The sequence below is a fragment of the Eschrichtius robustus genome, chromosome 12 (genome assembly GCF_028021215.1).
Source record: "Eschrichtius robustus isolate mEscRob2 chromosome 12, mEscRob2.pri, whole genome shotgun sequence".
Lineage (NCBI taxonomy): Eukaryota > Metazoa > Chordata > Mammalia > Artiodactyla > Eschrichtiidae > Eschrichtius > Eschrichtius robustus.
This window is the reverse complement of record NC_090835.1, coordinates 4,460,076-4,477,100: the sequence shown is the minus strand read 5'-3', so window position 1 is coordinate 4,477,100 and position 17,025 is coordinate 4,460,076. Positions and strand designations below refer to the sequence as shown.

General features: G+C 35.5%; 1 protein-coding gene across 5 annotated transcripts in view; it reads right to left on the bottom strand.

Annotated features, from left to right (window-relative positions):
* Positions 1 to 17,025, bottom strand: part of TMCC1 (transmembrane and coiled-coil domain family 1) — a 160,320-nt gene that overhangs the window by 42,486 nt on the left and 100,809 nt on the right. The gene's annotated exons all lie outside the window — the stretch shown is intronic.

Here is a 17,025-nt window from a genome sequence, read left to right as displayed (position 1 = left end):
GCTACAGGACATTAATTCACCATCCACATTTGTATTTTCATTTAAAACCAGATAAGGTTTAGAGAATAGCTTAAAGAAGGTTAAAAACATTCTAAATAGGATAACACTGTTTAGGTAGCTTGGTTCAATAAATACAAAGAGAAAACAATCTACCCATGTTTCAACAAAGGACTAAAAGATCGCCAGGACAAATTTCTATGCTTTTCTAATGTTTCTTCTCTTATTTTCATTTTAGGTTCACAAAGTCATTTAAGTGAAAACTGAGCAAGCGAAAGACTTCAGAAAGACTTCTTGTGCACGGCATGAGACCCTGAAGTCTTTTTCACTATGGACAAAGGGAGAAAAAGCTTCTGAATGAAAAGCATTAAGGTCTCTGAAGTTTAAGCAACAGATTAAAACACCACAATCGTAAACCTGAGCTCAGCTCCTGTACCATCACATACTATTTATTCAATACCCACGATACTGCATGAAAGAACTGAATGTCTTGAAGAAACTGTTTCTGCACTGAAAAAGTCACTTTGGGATTTATCCTAAAACAACCTATCAGATCTGAGCTTTATTTCTTCATTTATAAAAGTAGTTTTGGGAAATGCACACGGGAAGAATTTTAATGATTATAAAATATAGCGTAGCGTGTACAATGTATAATAGCTAGTAACATTTTTTTGAAGTTAACATGCACAAAGGTTAACATGAAGACAATTTGATATAGTACAGTATAGTCCTTTCTATGAGCCTAAAGCTGTGATCATTTCTATACTTCTATTTAAGTATGGGGCTGGAAGCTCAGGCCAGCAGAGTACTGAGAGCTCAAAGAAGGTTCTTCTATCAGCATTCACCAGCTTCATTAGCAGTTTTCATTTATAATCAGAGAAAGTACTCTGAATGGAATCCAAAGTATCTTGAATGAATTTGAAGAAAATTCTGGGTTAAAACCATGGCTCCAGAAATTCCTCTTTTATCTCTAGAGGCACAGAACTCAGACCTTGACTCTCCAGAACAAATTAATAGAGAATTTTATGACTTAAAACAAGTTGTGTCTTTGCTTAAAAATTAGGTTTTAAGGTTTCAACAGAGTAAATATTTGTTTCTACAAAAACAATGACAAAAAACCAAAACCAAAACCAAAACCAATCCTGCACTGCTAGCATCAACATTAGCAGATGTTTGCTTAATTCTGTTTATTAGCATTTTAAATATACCTTCTCTTCAGACAATTATGTTCACTGTAGAAAACTTTGAAAACACGAGTGGGCATAAAAGAAAGCAAAATTATGTGTAATCTCATCACTTAGAAAAAACCAAACCAAACATTTCTGTCATGAGGCTCTTTTATTCTCTTTCCTTCCCACTGAGATCACTGAAGCAAGTGTGGAGACAAGGTGTCATAAGATCAAAACTGCCTTGACTGGATGAGCTGCCATATGTACAGGGCAGCGCTGAAGAGTTTCCTGGGTGTGTAAGACCTTGTGTGTAAGAAATGTTCACTGTGTATTTATGAGTCATGATCTTACCTTACAAAAAATTATTCTCAAACAGTTTTTGAGGTTCCACCAAGATGCTAATGAATTTACCCAAGTTGTCAGAGAAGTACCCCTCACTGGCTGCCTTAGCCTGGGTACAAAGTCTTCTTGGCTCCCAAAGCAAATCTCAACTGGCAATAGAACATTAATTTTGCTACTTTCTGGTTCTTTCGATTTTTTTTCTCTTGCTGATTTTGTTTGTTTCTGCTTTATGATAAATTACTCCTCATTGATGGCAGCACAGAATGAGAATTTGATTTTAATAATTTGACCATTTGGTGGTCTCTTCAGAAAAGTGATACACAATAGATCTATTTTCTGTTGGGTAATAAACCAAAAGTGAATTCAGTTTGTTAGACTTTTCTTTTTGCCCATTTGTCTATATTGAGCTCAACTCAATTAAAAATGCTGTATATATTATAAACGGGAACAGCTCTTTGAGATCTGTACTGGTAAGGTTTTGTGCTTACTTTTGATTCATGGCTGAAGGTGTAGAACTGAAGCCATGGCTCTCTGTGTGCCTGTGTCTGAAATTCAGAAAGATCTTGACTTCTTGTTGTGTAAGTGTAAAATGTTTTCCTATTTTTAGAAGACATTAAAAATTAATTATAATAGCTCTTAAATTAAGGGGTTCTGTTCTCGTTGGTTTTATAGAGCTAAATAAGCACTTACATATCAAATATTCTTAGAAGTCCAAGAAAACGAACTGAACATGTAATACTTCAAATATGTTAGACAAAGAAAAAAAATCCTTCTTACAGAAACTACTAGTTCTGAAACATTTAAAAAATCCAAATTCATATAATTAAGTTAAATATTTTGCAAATCAAGACTAGATTTGTAAACAAACAAACAAAACCAAAGAAAAAAGACTAGTTTTGTCCAAGTATAATACCGCACACATTTTAATTTACTTGGGTTTGTTTTAATTCAGATTAAAATTAATCTGAACTTCCTAAATTTACTTATACAGGTTTACTGAACAAATAAGTTAATATTATTCTTCTTACATAATGCTGATATTTAGAAAAATGAAAATCTGTGTTCATCTAAATTGAATCGTAATACTGAATAACTTTTTATATCAATAGCAATTATGTGTCAGCTTAAATAGCTCCAAGATCTTACGGCAATTTAAAATCTTGAACTAATGTTAAATGCAGCTAATTAACAAATAATTCTTGGATGCTCAGATAAATTTCTAAGTAAACAGAATACTAAATGTTGATTATTAAGCATAGTTTTAAGTTGATATACATTTGCTTCTTATTTGTATATGCTATTAGAGTGGCTATATCTTCAGGTCATGTTACCAATCGGGTTCATTTTGCCACTTTAAGAAGGTGTAAGAGAAATGTGGGGCTGTAGAAAGTCTGTTATGTTTACTCAGGAGCCTTTCTGGTCTGCTAAAATCCTTGTGTGTGACAGATATTTCTTATTATCCACTCCCTCCACCTAATCTTCTCTCTGAAATATGTTATAATTGATATAGGAGGTTCAAACTATGCTAGGAGCAACAGTACAAGGTGTAAAGTCCTTTTGTTTTTGAAGGAAAAAGAGCATCTTTGTCCCAAAGTAAAATGGCAGTTTGTTCCAGAATTTGAAAGAAAGACAGATCTTAGAAACTGAATTTGATTTGCCTTGGTTTATACTACTGGGATCTGAAAAGAAGACACGAAATATGTCCAAATTTTGCAAAATTCAATCAGTTTTGATGGGCTAGTTTCCTTGGCTTACCGATTAATGCCTTCATCTACAATATGAAAGATTATTCTTTATCTTCTGTGTAATTTGCCTAGATAGCAGAATAACTTTCTGGCTTTATGTTGGATTTACAATGTTCTTAATGATTAAAAAAACAAAACAAACCAACCAGAAAGAACAAAGGTTTTTTACTTGTGAAAGAGCTAAGTTCTTTGAAATTGCATTCCCTTACGTGTTTATTATAATGTTTTATTGTCATTTTGATTAAATAACCAAGTACTGTTTCTCATCCATGCTCCTATCTTAATCAAGGGCCCAAATCTCTTTCAACAATTCTTTTGATTTTGCCTTCCCACGACTGGCTCCTAAATATAGAAAAATGAAACTTTCAGGTTAACTGTTAAACCTAAAACTATCTTTAAGAGTCTCATGGAAAGGAATGTACAAGGTACTCTACAAACTATTGCTACTCCAAAGAACAGACCCTTAGGTACATGTTTCTGAGCTGACATCACTTAGATAACTTTCAGAATTTACCAGTGGACTAGACCAGGATTTCCACGATGCTTTTCAGTCCAGAAGCAGATGTTTCATGAAAGCAGACTGCTGACCCAAGTTCCATCTGAGCAAGAACTAACTACACAGGACGGAATGAACTGATGAAGGAAATTTTATTGTGGTTTTTTGTTTAGAATACTGTTGATGTTATCTTAATGTTCTATTTTTTGTGGCTACATGAGGAAGCCCTTTTACTTTCTTCTTAAACTATTTCTAACTCACATTTTAGTAGACTCTGCTTTTGTGATCTAAAATAAAACATTAAGTGGTATCTGATTTTCACTGAATCAACAGTATTCAGAAACTTACTGAGTTTTCCTTAACTTTTTATGGCAATACAGTTATTTGTGTAGGATCAATACTAGTATCTTATCTCCTTTTTATTAGGATATAATTGGATTTTGTAACCACACATACCTAGAATGTCATATTTGAAAAAGAGTCTCATTTAATCATATATGAAAAACCACATTAAGAATAGTTGACTTTATATATGGAGCCAATGTCTAAAAAGAAGCCCTCCCAGGAAAACCGACCTGATGCCTGATTTACAGGGTCCCTGGCTTAGCGGTGGTAAGGAAGGTCACTTACTTCCCGGCAAGCCTCAGCAAATGCTGGGGACCTAAAGATGAGATTAACTCACTCAAATTTATCAGCTCTGTAGATGAAATCTAGTCAGAGAGTTTCTTAGGTGTGGTTTCCTAACCTTGGGATAGTAAATAATAGAGGTGTTTAAAAGTCCAACCTAAAATTCTTTACGAAAACCTCCATACAGAAGTTAATCTTGTAGCCTTAGTAATTGCTCAAAACTGTATCACTGTGGATTTGCAAAGAAAACTCAAGGATGTCTGTATGATTAATTAGCACTCTTAATGCATCTATATAAATAATCAGGTCAAACCTAAAGAGACCAACTATTTTGTGATCAAGAAAAATCTTGGGAAATTATTTATGATCACAAGAGGGATGGGAGATTGTCAGCAGACACTGTGAAAGACTAAAATGGTAAAAAATTTTACGTGCCCTTTCAAGGGAATATCTGGTGCTGTCTATTGGATATTTTGGAGTTATCTGATAGTATAAAGGTCTGCATCTTTGTCTCTGGCTAGGTTATTCTGAAACCCTGTAGAGACGGAAATTACCTTGTGGACAGCACTGGTGATGAAATACAAATCAATTTTGTCTGGTAGAGAATATAAATTTCCGTAAGTCCAATTCTCATTTTAATATCTTCCTGGCTCCTAATAATTGGTTAATTAGTGAGTTAAATACAATCTTTGACATATGTTCATTTTGTATGAGAGTCATAATTTTACCTTTGAAAATAACATTTAACATTTGGGTCCTTAGCTTTTATTAATATTTTGTAAAGCATCTAATTAAAAAGCAATTGTTCAATTCTGCCTGTTTTAATAAGGCTCTTACAAAAGAGCTAAGAACTATTTTTACATTTTTAGAGTTCTAAGAAAAAAAAAACAAAGAAGAATATGTAATAGAGCACTTTTGTGGCCCTCAAAGCGTAAAATAGTTACTATCTGGCCCTTTACAAAGAAAAAAAAAAAAGGTTGCTTTAGCTCAAAGTTATAGTATCTCAATTGGCATAGATATTTTAATAAGTGTGATCAACATGACAAACTAGAAGACACCGACGATTTAGCAGTAAAGTTAAGTTAGGACCCAGACTGAGAAAATAGGCTCCTTTACTAAATACCACCTAAAGATGTATCAGGGATATTTTAATGATAACACAAAAAGTTTCCTTTACAAACAACTAAAAACGTTTAAGTGTTACTTTATAAAGAAACTGTTTAATACTATCTTTTCACTGAGTAGTTTTCAGACTTCTCAATACTGATTAAAGTTTACTGAACATGCCTTTAGACGGAAACAAAAGCTGAACACAAGTTTCACTAGAATCTAGTTTTTGAAATAATTTTACACATTGCTGTATAAATACAATAATCTGGACAATAACAAAACAAAAATAATAACAAAAAACCCTACTAAATTCAGAATTATATCTGACAAGAAAATATTTTTTCCCTCAGTAATACAAACCTACAATAGTATCTTTATGGTGTTCAACACTGTTGAGTATTGCGGGGGGGGGATGCTGAAAATTTCATAAGGAAATAGATTTTATCCTTCCAAAATTCCTGGGGAAAAGATGTCTTTTAAAAACCTCTTTGTTATGCAACATTTCAAATATATATAAAAGTAGAGAGGATAATGGATTTTATGCACTCTTTATCCAGCTTCAATTATTAACTCATGGCTGGTACTTCCTCCCTCGCTTGCAATTATTTGGAAGCTAATCCCAGACAAAAGATACTCCTTATAAAAACCAAGACTAATTCCAGAGGCTTTTCTATATTATTAAAACCTCCCTCAGCTGCCAGACCTCATGGATACTACTTTATTTTTTGGATAAAATGCCTAATGTTCTCCTTCTCTTTCACGCTTTACTATATTTTATTCATGAAGGATCTACTGGGAAAAAATGTCCAAAGACCAAGGAACTTGTTCTGTTTCTACAGACTGACCTTCTTGATGCTGATGCCTGACGACTGGCTGGATAAATTTTTCCAAAAGCGGCAAAAGATGGGGAAAAGTAAAGTTGAATCAAGGAAGAAAAATGATAAATCTAATACATCAATTACTATCTGTACTTGTAGAAAGCAGAGAACAGATCTGCAAGGAAGGCACTGAAGTTAAAACCCGTCGCATCAGTTGGCTGTGCATTCCTCAAGGAGTCTCTTCTCTTGCCCTCCTCCAGCTGGCAGCCAGGTCAGCTAAAAAGTCCCTAACTGTATTAACCTCCCACTGGGATTCAATAAGAGGTAGGTTTTGCTTGACTTCAGCGGCTTTCTTTATGTAAAAGTAAACCCCCATAACCAGCCAGTGGGTGGGGGAGCAGAAAAATGACAAAGCGAGGAACTGTAAAGGAGTTTAAAATCTTTTGAGATTAGTATAGTCATATGAACCTCTAAATAAGGCAAGTACTTTATTTTACTGCTTAGAACCAATTAGTTCAGAAAGGAGAGCAACAGAAGCTTTTGCTTAGTGCCAAAGCCAATACCAGAATCATGAGGTTTTAGGAAGGAAGAACAGAGGCACTGACCTTCTTTAGAAATTAGTTAAATTACCTGTCTTCCTGTTCGGGACAATTAACTGAAGAAGTACAATAAGCAGTGAAGGTTGCTTATTTAGGCTCTGCCTACCTCAAAGGAATCATGTACCACCTAAGGGGCTCTCAAAGGTGTTTGGGGAGCTATTTCACATCTGTAAAGTACCATAAAGCCCTGATGGGAATAGCAGCCTCCAACCAAGGAAGGGCCAGGTAACCCCCAAGAACCACCTGCAAAGCAAGTGCAGAATCATACAGAAATTTGTGTCATAAGATGAAATGGTATAATAAAATAGTATCTGTGATGTCATGAGACAGAGTATAGAATAGTGGTCTCCAACCTGAGGTATGTAAAAGAGTCAAGCTGTTTTCCAGATTTCCAAGGGCCCGATAGAAAGTGTACATTCACCCATAATGAAGTTGTATATGCAGATTAAAATGACAAATATTTAATTTTGTCTGGAATTTTAAGTACTCCAGGTGGTATCATTATACTGGTGCTGCTCAAAAATGCTGACTGGCTCTTAGTTCCTCATTACTTTTCTTTTTTTCAGGAAAAATAATATATGCTGTTTGTAAACAAACATTTTCAAAACAGCAGGCTTACGAGGAAGAAAAAATATAGCCTTTAGTGGGGCCAGGTTGATTTCAGTTTTATTTTCTAAGTGAGGTCATACCTTCACAGTGTTTTTCAAAAAATTTTTTTCTTTATTGAGGTAATATATACAAAACACAAAACTTACCATTTCAACCATTTTTCAGTGTACAATTCAGTGATATTAAGTACATTCACAATGTTGTGGAACCACTGCCGTTATCTATTTCCAGAAATTTTTCATCATCCAAAACTGAAACTCTGTACTCAGTAAGCAGTAATTCCCCATTTCCTCTAATCCCAGATCATACCTTCAATGTTAAAAAAAAAAGAAAACAACAACCAGGCATGACATGATACTATACATAGAAAAGCCTAAAGATGCCACCAGAAAACTAGCTAATCAATGAATTTGGTAAAGTTGCAGGATACAAAATTAATACACAGAAATCTCTTGCATTCCTATACACTAACAACGAAAGGGCAGAAAGAGAAATTAAGGAAACAATCCCTTTTACCACTGCAAGAAAAAGAATAAAATACGCAGGAATAAACCTACCTAAGGAGGCAAAAGACCTGTACGTAGAAAACTATAAGATACTTCTGAAAGAAATCAAAGATGACACAAACAGATGGAGAGCTACACCATGTTCTTGGATTGGAAGAATCAATATTGTCAAAATGACTATACTACCCAAAGCAATCTACAGATTCAATGCAATCCCTATCAAGTTACCAATGGCATTTTTCACAGAACTAGAACAGAAAATTTTACAATTTGTTTGGAAACACAAAAGACCCTGAATAGCCAAAGCGATCTTGAGAAAGAAAAACAGAGCTGCAGGAATCAGGCTCCCTGACATCACACTATACTACAAAGCTACAGTAATCAAGACAATGTGGTACTGGCACAAAAACAAATACAGATTAATGGAACAGGATAGAAAGCCCAGAGATAAACCCACACACCTATGGTCACCTAATCTACAACAAAGGAGGCAAAAATATACAGTGGAGAAAAGACAGCCTCTTCAATAAGTGGTGCTGGGAAAACTGGACAGCTACATGTAAAAGAATGAAATTAGAACACTCCCTAACACCATACCCAAAAATAAACTCAAAATGGATTAAAGACCTAAATGTAAGACCAGACACTAGAAACATAGGCAGAACACTCTATGACATAAATCACAGCAAGATCCTTTTTGACCCACCTCCTAGAGAAAGGGAAATAAAAACAAAAATAAACAAATGGCACCTAATGAATCTTAAAAGCTTTTGCACAGCAAAGGAAACCATAAACAAGACGAAAAGACAACCCTCAGAATGGGAGAAAATATTTGCAAATGAAACAACAGACAAAGGATTAATCTCCAAAATATACAAGCAGCTCATGCAGCTCAAAATCAAAAAAACAAACAAACCAATCCAAAAATGGGCAGAAAACCTAAATAGACATTTCTCCAAAGAAGATATACAGATGGCCAACAAACACATGAAAAGATGCTCAACATCACTAATTATTAGAGAAATGCAAATCAAAACTACAATGAGGTATCACCTCACACTGGTCAGAATGGCCATCTTCAAAAAAATCTACAAACAATAAACTCTGGAGAGGGTGTGGAGAAAAGGGAACCCTCATACACTGCTGGTGGGAATGTAAACTGATACAGCCACTATGGAAAAGAATATGGAGGTTCCTTAAAAAACTAAACATAGAACTACCATTACTGATATACATTACTGATACTATTACTGATACTATGCATAAAATAGACAACTGATGGGAACATAGCACAGAGAACTCTACCTAATGCACTGTGGTAACCTAAATGGGAAGGAAGTCCAAAAGGGAAGGGATATCTGTATGTATATGGCTGATTCATTTTGTTGCGCAGTGGAGACTAACACAACCTTGTAAAGCAACCATACTCCAATAAAAATTAATAATAAAAAAGGCAAAATAAAACAACTCAAATTTCAAAAGTATACGGTAAACCATTAGAATATGTTCAAGCATATTCTACGTCAGAGAAACTACCACTTGGAGGAACTACATAGGTAATGCTATATTGTTTTAGAAAATGCTATTCGCCACAGTAAGGAGCTGTTTTCCTGCTATGCTCCATGAATGTCAGATCTACATAAGCCATCTACTGAAAATCCTTACTTAATATCTATTTTATACCTTCCAATCACAGGTGAAGAACAGACCATACCGGGCTCTCAGGAATAAAAAAACAAACACATTTTTCACATTCTCAGAAAACATAAAAATTGCTGAAAGAGCAAGAAAATGACTTTCAAGGGCTATTTCAAGTCCATGTGAGAAGAACAAGGATTGACTCAATTTATTCTTTCCAAAATCTTACTAGCCATAGATGGCTTCGGCAGGGGAAGATATGAAGCTATTACATTTTTAAATAACCTGGCTTCACTGTTCTTTGTTGTTTAATTTCCCACTAAACTGCATACAGCCCTAGTGGTTCCAAATATTCTTTAAGAATAGCAAAATAAAAATACAACCAAGAAGGAGCAGGAAGCAAGTTGAAGACACGTATGCTATTAACTAGCTACTTATGGGAATATAATGCCTTCCAAACTTCTTAAAGTTTGTTATAAAAAGACAATTAAAGGGCCAATTTCTCATTCCTTTGCCCTTTCTCTTGAGATACCATCACATTATAGTATTCTATTGTTTCATGTCATTAAGCTTAGAACAACAGGCCTTATTATATTAGTAAGATGGGGTTGGAAGGCTGCTGGTCTGCAGAAGAGATGGAGTTGAGTCCTTGCTTTGCCATCCAACAGTTTTGGGACTTGTGTGATTTACGGAGCTTAAAACGAATCAAGGCCTGGTACCTAAGAAACAGGACTAGAGCTTGCAAGGTTGAGGTTAAAAAACTAGAGAAAGCATAAATAGGATAATTGAAGACAACAGATCAATTGTCAAAGGAAAATGAAAAGACAATAAATATAATATTTAGCTATTTATACCAGAACATATACTTAATAAATACTATTAAATATTTATTAAATGAAGGCATAAATGAGTAAGTAAAACTCTGGGATTAGTTAAAATTTAGGACAAAAGACAAAGATAAATTTTACTCTGCTGCAGATTAGATGATCTCAGAGTAAATATTCACCTGTCTCCTGTTTTTTCCTGAGACATTATGTCTTAACGCATTCTGCCATCTACTTTGGCAGTTTTAACCTGAGAAGTCAAAAGCTTGAAGAGAGGTGAGAAACTAGAGGTGTTCTTAGTGAAACATGATAAGGATTGGAGTAAAGTAGTGGCAGAGGAAATGTGAAAGAAAGGCCTAGTGATTCTTCTGAAGAAGGAACCAACAGGATTTGCTGACTACATGTTGGAGATGAAAGAGAGAATGAATAAAGATGAGGCCCCTATATGGGAAAAGAATCTAAAAAAGAGCGGATATATGTATATGTATAACTGACTCACTTTGCTGTACACCTGAAACTAACACAACATTGTAAATCAACTATACCCCAATAAAATTTTTTTTTAAAGTTAAATAAAAAAAAAAAGATGAGTCCCAAGTTTCCAGTCTAAGAGAGTGATGATGCAATAGGGAAGATGAAAAACAGGGTTAGTTTTAGGAAAGACAATTATGAATTCAAATTTAGATATTTTGAATTGCAATAAGATGATCATTTAGAAATGGTTAGAAAGAAAGTGAAGCTGGAATTCTGATCCAAAGAAAAGGGTCTCCTAGAGATATTTCTATAACTAGTGTCAACATTTAATGTGAGATGACAAATACGAAGCCAAATATTTACATGTTCTTTGGCCCAAGTGTGCTTACATTAAATAGGAACAGCGCATAAGTGAACAAGTCTTGCTGAGGTCAAAGCAACTAACTTTTAAATTCCAAACTCACATCAGGTTTATAGTAGTCAAAGTGGCTGAATGAGAATCTGTACTGTTCCTGAAAATATCACAAGCACAGGTTCACTAAGCTGAAGCTAGGAAACAACTCACTCCTAGAGCTTCAATGAACTGCATCAATGTATATACAATAGATGTATACACAGCAATAGTATACTTATGATTATAATCACAGAGGGGAAAAGGAAGAAGATAAGGAAGATAACAGCACACCTTCTACTGGGGTCAATAAATATGTTCTAATATAAAAAGTATAGAGAATTAATGTCCCTTCAGACACTAATTTATTTATTATATTAAAAATTTTTTTAATTGATGTAGAGTTGATTTACAATGTTGTGTTAGCTTATGGTGTACAGCAAAGTGATTCAGTTATATATATTCTTTTTCATATTCTTTTCTATTATGGTTTATTTCAGGATACTGAATACAGTTCCCTGTGCTATCCAGTAGGACCTTGCTGTTTATCTATTTTATATACCGTAGTTTTTATCTGCTAATGCCACACTCCTAATTTATCCCCACCCCCACCCCCTTTCCCCCCTGGTAACCATAAGTTTCTTTTCTATGTCTGTGAGTCTGTTTCTGTTTTGTAAATAAGTTCATTTGTGTCATAGTTTAGATTCCACATATCAGTGATATCATATGGTATTTGTCTTTCTTTTTGTCTTACTTCACTTAGTAGTATGATCATCTCTAGGCCCATCTACGTTGTTGCAAATGACATTATTTCATTTTTTATTGCTGAGTAGTATTCACATTGTGTATCTATGCCACATCTTCTTTATCAATTCATCTGTCAATGGACATTTAGGTTGCTTCCATGTCTTGGCTATCGTAAATAGTGCTGGTATGAACACTGGGGTGCATGTATCTTTCCGAATTAGAGTTTTTTCTGGATATGTGCCCAGGAGTGCGATCATATGACAACTCTATTTTTAATTAATTAATTAATTAATTTATGTCTGCATTGGGTCTTTGTTACTGTGTGTGGGCTTTCTCTAGTTGCGGCGAGCGGGGGCTACTCTTCATTGCGGTGCGTGGGCTTCTCATTGCGGTGGCTTCTCTTGTTGCAGAGCACGGGTTCTAGGCATGCGGGCTTCATTAGTTGTGGCATGTGGGCTCAGTAGTTGTGGCTCGAGGGCTCTAGAGCGCAGGCTCAGTAGTTGTGGCGCACGGGCTTAGTTGCTCTGCTGCATGTGGGATCTTCCCCGACCAGGGCTCAAACCCATGTCCCCTGCATTGGCAGGCAGATTCTTAACCACTGTGCCACCAGGGAAGTCCAGCAACTCTATTTTTAACTTTTTAAGGAACCTCCATACTGTTTTCCATAGTGCCTGCACCAATTTACATTCCTGTCAACAGTGTAGGAGAGTTCCCTTTTCTCCACACCCTCTCCAGCATTTGTTATTTGCAGACTTTTAACGATGGCCATTCTGACTGGTGTGAGGTGGTGCCTCATCGTAGTTTTGATTTGCATTTCTCTAATAACTAATGATGTTGAGCACTTTACATACTAATTCAGACATCAATGTTTCCTCAGAAAAATATCTTAGATGTAAAAGAGGGAGTGGCACCAAATAAGTGCCGTGACAAGAGCACCAGGGTGCTAACAGCATACTGCTACCCCTAATATCCGTACTGCTGGGGTTTTCCCTTTCTAGTGAGAAAAGAAAAGAAGAGGGAAGGGCAGAGGGAGATGAAATATGCCTGGGGACTCTGCTTCCAACCAGGGTTACTCCTGACACTTTGGCCATTATGTCATCCATGGGGTCTATTCACTAAAGCCAGAATCACTCCCCTCTCCACATCTTTGCGACAACCAAAATACCCTCTCACATTTCCAAAAGCCAGGGTGGGCAGTGGGGTGGAGAGGTGGAGGTGGGGTAGGAGTTGATAAGTTCCTGGACACCTGAACTTTACAATTCAAGAATTTTCATGAAATATGGTTCATTCATTAAGTATCTGTAAGCCTTCAATCTTGATTTTACTTGTCGGAATCCAGTAATAAATGCCATCATGTTCACTGGCCTGATTTCCTTAGGCTCAACCTATTTGAAATACTTCCAAAAAAAAAAAATCTAATATAACAATAAAATGACTGATTCACAGAAGAGAGAGGAAACCCTGTCCCGAGGTTTCTGTATTCCGTTAGACTACGTGTAGGCTTGCTATAGTATTTGAATGGGTTAATTAACACAGGCTATCACTAAACTCTGTAATTTCACTATGGTAACAGTGAAATAAGGACTTACAGCCTCAGGTCAACAACCTGGGGTCCCAGTGAAACTACTCATAAAGTAAGGCTCCCTAAAAGTTATAAGAGACCAATTTATTTATAATTACATAAAAGAAGGGGGATACATATGGTGGGGCCTACATTTGCTTCTGGTTCTCCAGGACCAGGCAGACAATGTAGGCTCAGTAAATGTCTGTTGAATTAATCCATAAGAAATAAGAATATAAATCATATCACCTCAAATATATGCTTATGCTATTTAAATCTACAGATAGTTGTGGCTGGTTTCTGAATTGGAATCTTCCATTTTTTTTGCATTCAGTGTTTTACAGAGCCACCTCTGATTGCTAGACAGTGTTTGCTTATGACTTAATTTTAGTCCTCTAAGGATTGAGTTAGTTTCTGATATTCTACAACCACATAAAAGGTAGAGTTACAATTTTTTTTTCTCCACAGAATTCCAAGCCAGAGTTGTAACAGACCGTAAAAGATAGTTTACCCCATGATTAAGTGAAATCACCCACAATTAAAATGAGGAGACAAATTTCTCACATTAAGACTAAGAAGCAATAAATATGGAAGACCTCTGTTTCCAAGCCATTATTTAGAAAATCAATATGGAACTGCCTCTAGTTTGTTCTTGACTTTGGCAGTCACTCAGGAAAAAAACATTTTCTATCTTCCCATGAATATTTTCTGACAAAATTATTTCTATCTCCTAATGATTTGATAAAAATTAATTTTCAAAACATTTTAAAGTTAAAATGTTTTTAAAGTTAACTTTAAAGTTTAGATGATCGCTAAGCCTTCATAGGGTATTATAGAATTTGTAGACAATTAATCTAGCGAGCTGGAAAGGAAAAGTCCTAATTAAAATTCCTAATAACTTAGTGCTTTCTCTTGCACATTAAGGGGAAAACTTTAGTAAGACAAATTTGCCCATGATCAACTGATAACAAATGTTCTCTGTTCTTAGTGGCTCCTTGTAAACAAAACTGAGATGGGGATATTGTTAAGCATCTCTCTTATTCTTTTAAACTACTAGGAACTCTGTTTTCTCTCAGGGTGTTTTATGTTGTAAGTATATCAACAACAATGTTTCTGTTATAACATCCTAATATTAAGGTAATATTAATAATGCTTCTTTTCTAGAATTTTAATTTCAAAGAATGACTAAGACAACCTTTTTTTTTTTTTCCCCCCTTTGGCCGCACCGCACAGCTTGTGGGATCTTAGTTCCCTGACCAGGGATTGAACGCAGGCCCTGGCAGTGAAAGCACCAAGTCCTAACCACTGGACCGCCAGGGAATTTCCAAGACAATCTAATAAAAATGTACTGCAATGTAACAAGAGCTTTGTCTGATTTAGGTTAATTAAGATCTTACCCACTAGGTAAGATCCCACAGTATCTAAATTACTTCGAGTTAAGAGATCTGCTAGAGAACCTAGTCACAGCATCTAATTTAGTCCCTGAGTTTGCTTTCTCTTTAATTGCAAATGGTGTTAAGAACAGTTGACCTTTCCATGAATCACATAATGTGGTGACTTATGCTTTATGTCTCAGAATACCACTGGATTCCAACTTTACAGCTCAAAATTTTAATTATTCTTTTCAGCTGCTTGACATCTTCAACTCTGACTAAGCGTGGCAATGTCTTTAGCCAAGGATTAATGAAGAGGTTGAAAAGGACAGGAAGCAAATTGCAACAATTCATCAGAGACTGTGTTCCAGGATGATATTTTAGGACTCTTTTCACTCATTCATTCACTTACTCAGTTATGAACAATCAGTTATAATTTCCCCCTCAAAAGATATCATGAAAAACTCTCTTAAATGTACTGCTGGGGCTTCCCTGGGGGCGCAGTGGTTAAGGATCCGCCTGCCAAGGCAGGGGACACGGGTTCAAGCCCTGGTCTGGGAAGATCCCACGTGCCGCAGAGCACCTAAGCCTGTGCGCCACAACTACTGAGCCTGCACTCTAGAGCCCGCGAGCCACAACTACTGAGCCCACGCACTACAACTACTGAAGCCCGCATGCCTATAGCCTGTGCTCTACAACAAGAGAAGACACTGCAATGAGAAGTCTGCGCACCGCAACAAAGAGTAGCCCCCGCTCGCAGCAACTAGAGAAAGCCCGTGCAGAGAAGCGAAGACCCAACGCAGCCAAAAATAAATAAATTAAAAAAAAATTTTTTTAATGTACTGCTGAAATCTAGATATCCTATGTCTTCAGAATATCCCTACTACTACAGTAATCCTATTAAAAAAGGAAATGAGTTTAATCTAGGGTAATTAAACTTAGAAAATCTAATGCCCTAGGAACTAGGGCTTCTTTTATGAAGTACTTATTTATGTACTCCTAACCACTGGTCTTTAATAGTAACAATTTAATGCTAAGGAGACTGAAAATTTGTCTATTTTTCGAAGAATTAATAGCCACCAGAAAATACCTTTGTACACCTAATTTTAACATTAATAAGAAAACTGAGTTTGGTTCCCCGCCGGGGAGCCAAAAAAAAGAAAAAAAAAACCTGAAGCATTACAGTTTTACCTTAAGACTCTCAGTGTTTTAGAAACTTTGGATCAAGTAAATGTTTAAAGTACATATATACACCATATGGTTACACCCATTTCACCGTACATTTTTTTATTAATTTTAAATTCCAACTTATTAATTGGTAGGCTACAGAGATTAATCTCATGTAAATTAAGGTATGCCATTCTCACTTGAGGCAGATTTTGTTTCAGCAAAATAATGTGCAAATTAAGGATTTACATATAGAATGATATTTATTACATTTAAAAATATTATACTGGACTTAAAAGCGGCTATTTAAAGGAATCTAGAATGACTGCTTTTGAAAGTAAATAATCGCCCTACCCAAAGTTATAAGGCCTTGTCTAAATCCAGATTTTCCTATATACTAGTAGTTCTAGTTTCAGTCCAGTAAAATCCCTCATTTAACTTCTATGAGTAGTTTGTAATCAAAGAAAAATAATCAGTTAAGAAATTGCTTTTTAAATCTAATAAACTAGAAACAGAAAATATGCTAAGTTTGAGACCTGTGTCTCTGTCCATTTCTGAGTCATAGGAAAATGTGTTACTTTATTTTTAAAATCAATCTATACATGTCTGTACCTGTAAATTCTGAATCTGCTAAAATCTAAAGATCTTGAGAGGTTATCTTGTTAAATAGTCTTATTTTACAGGTGAGGAATAAAAGCTCTTGCATGTTAATTGAATCCCCAAGTTCCTAACTAGTTGTGGAAGGGCTGGGACTATAAACCAGATCTCCTGAGCCTCAGCCTCTGGCGGATATTATTCTCCTTTTTAGAGACAACTGAGGCTCTAGTGGCAC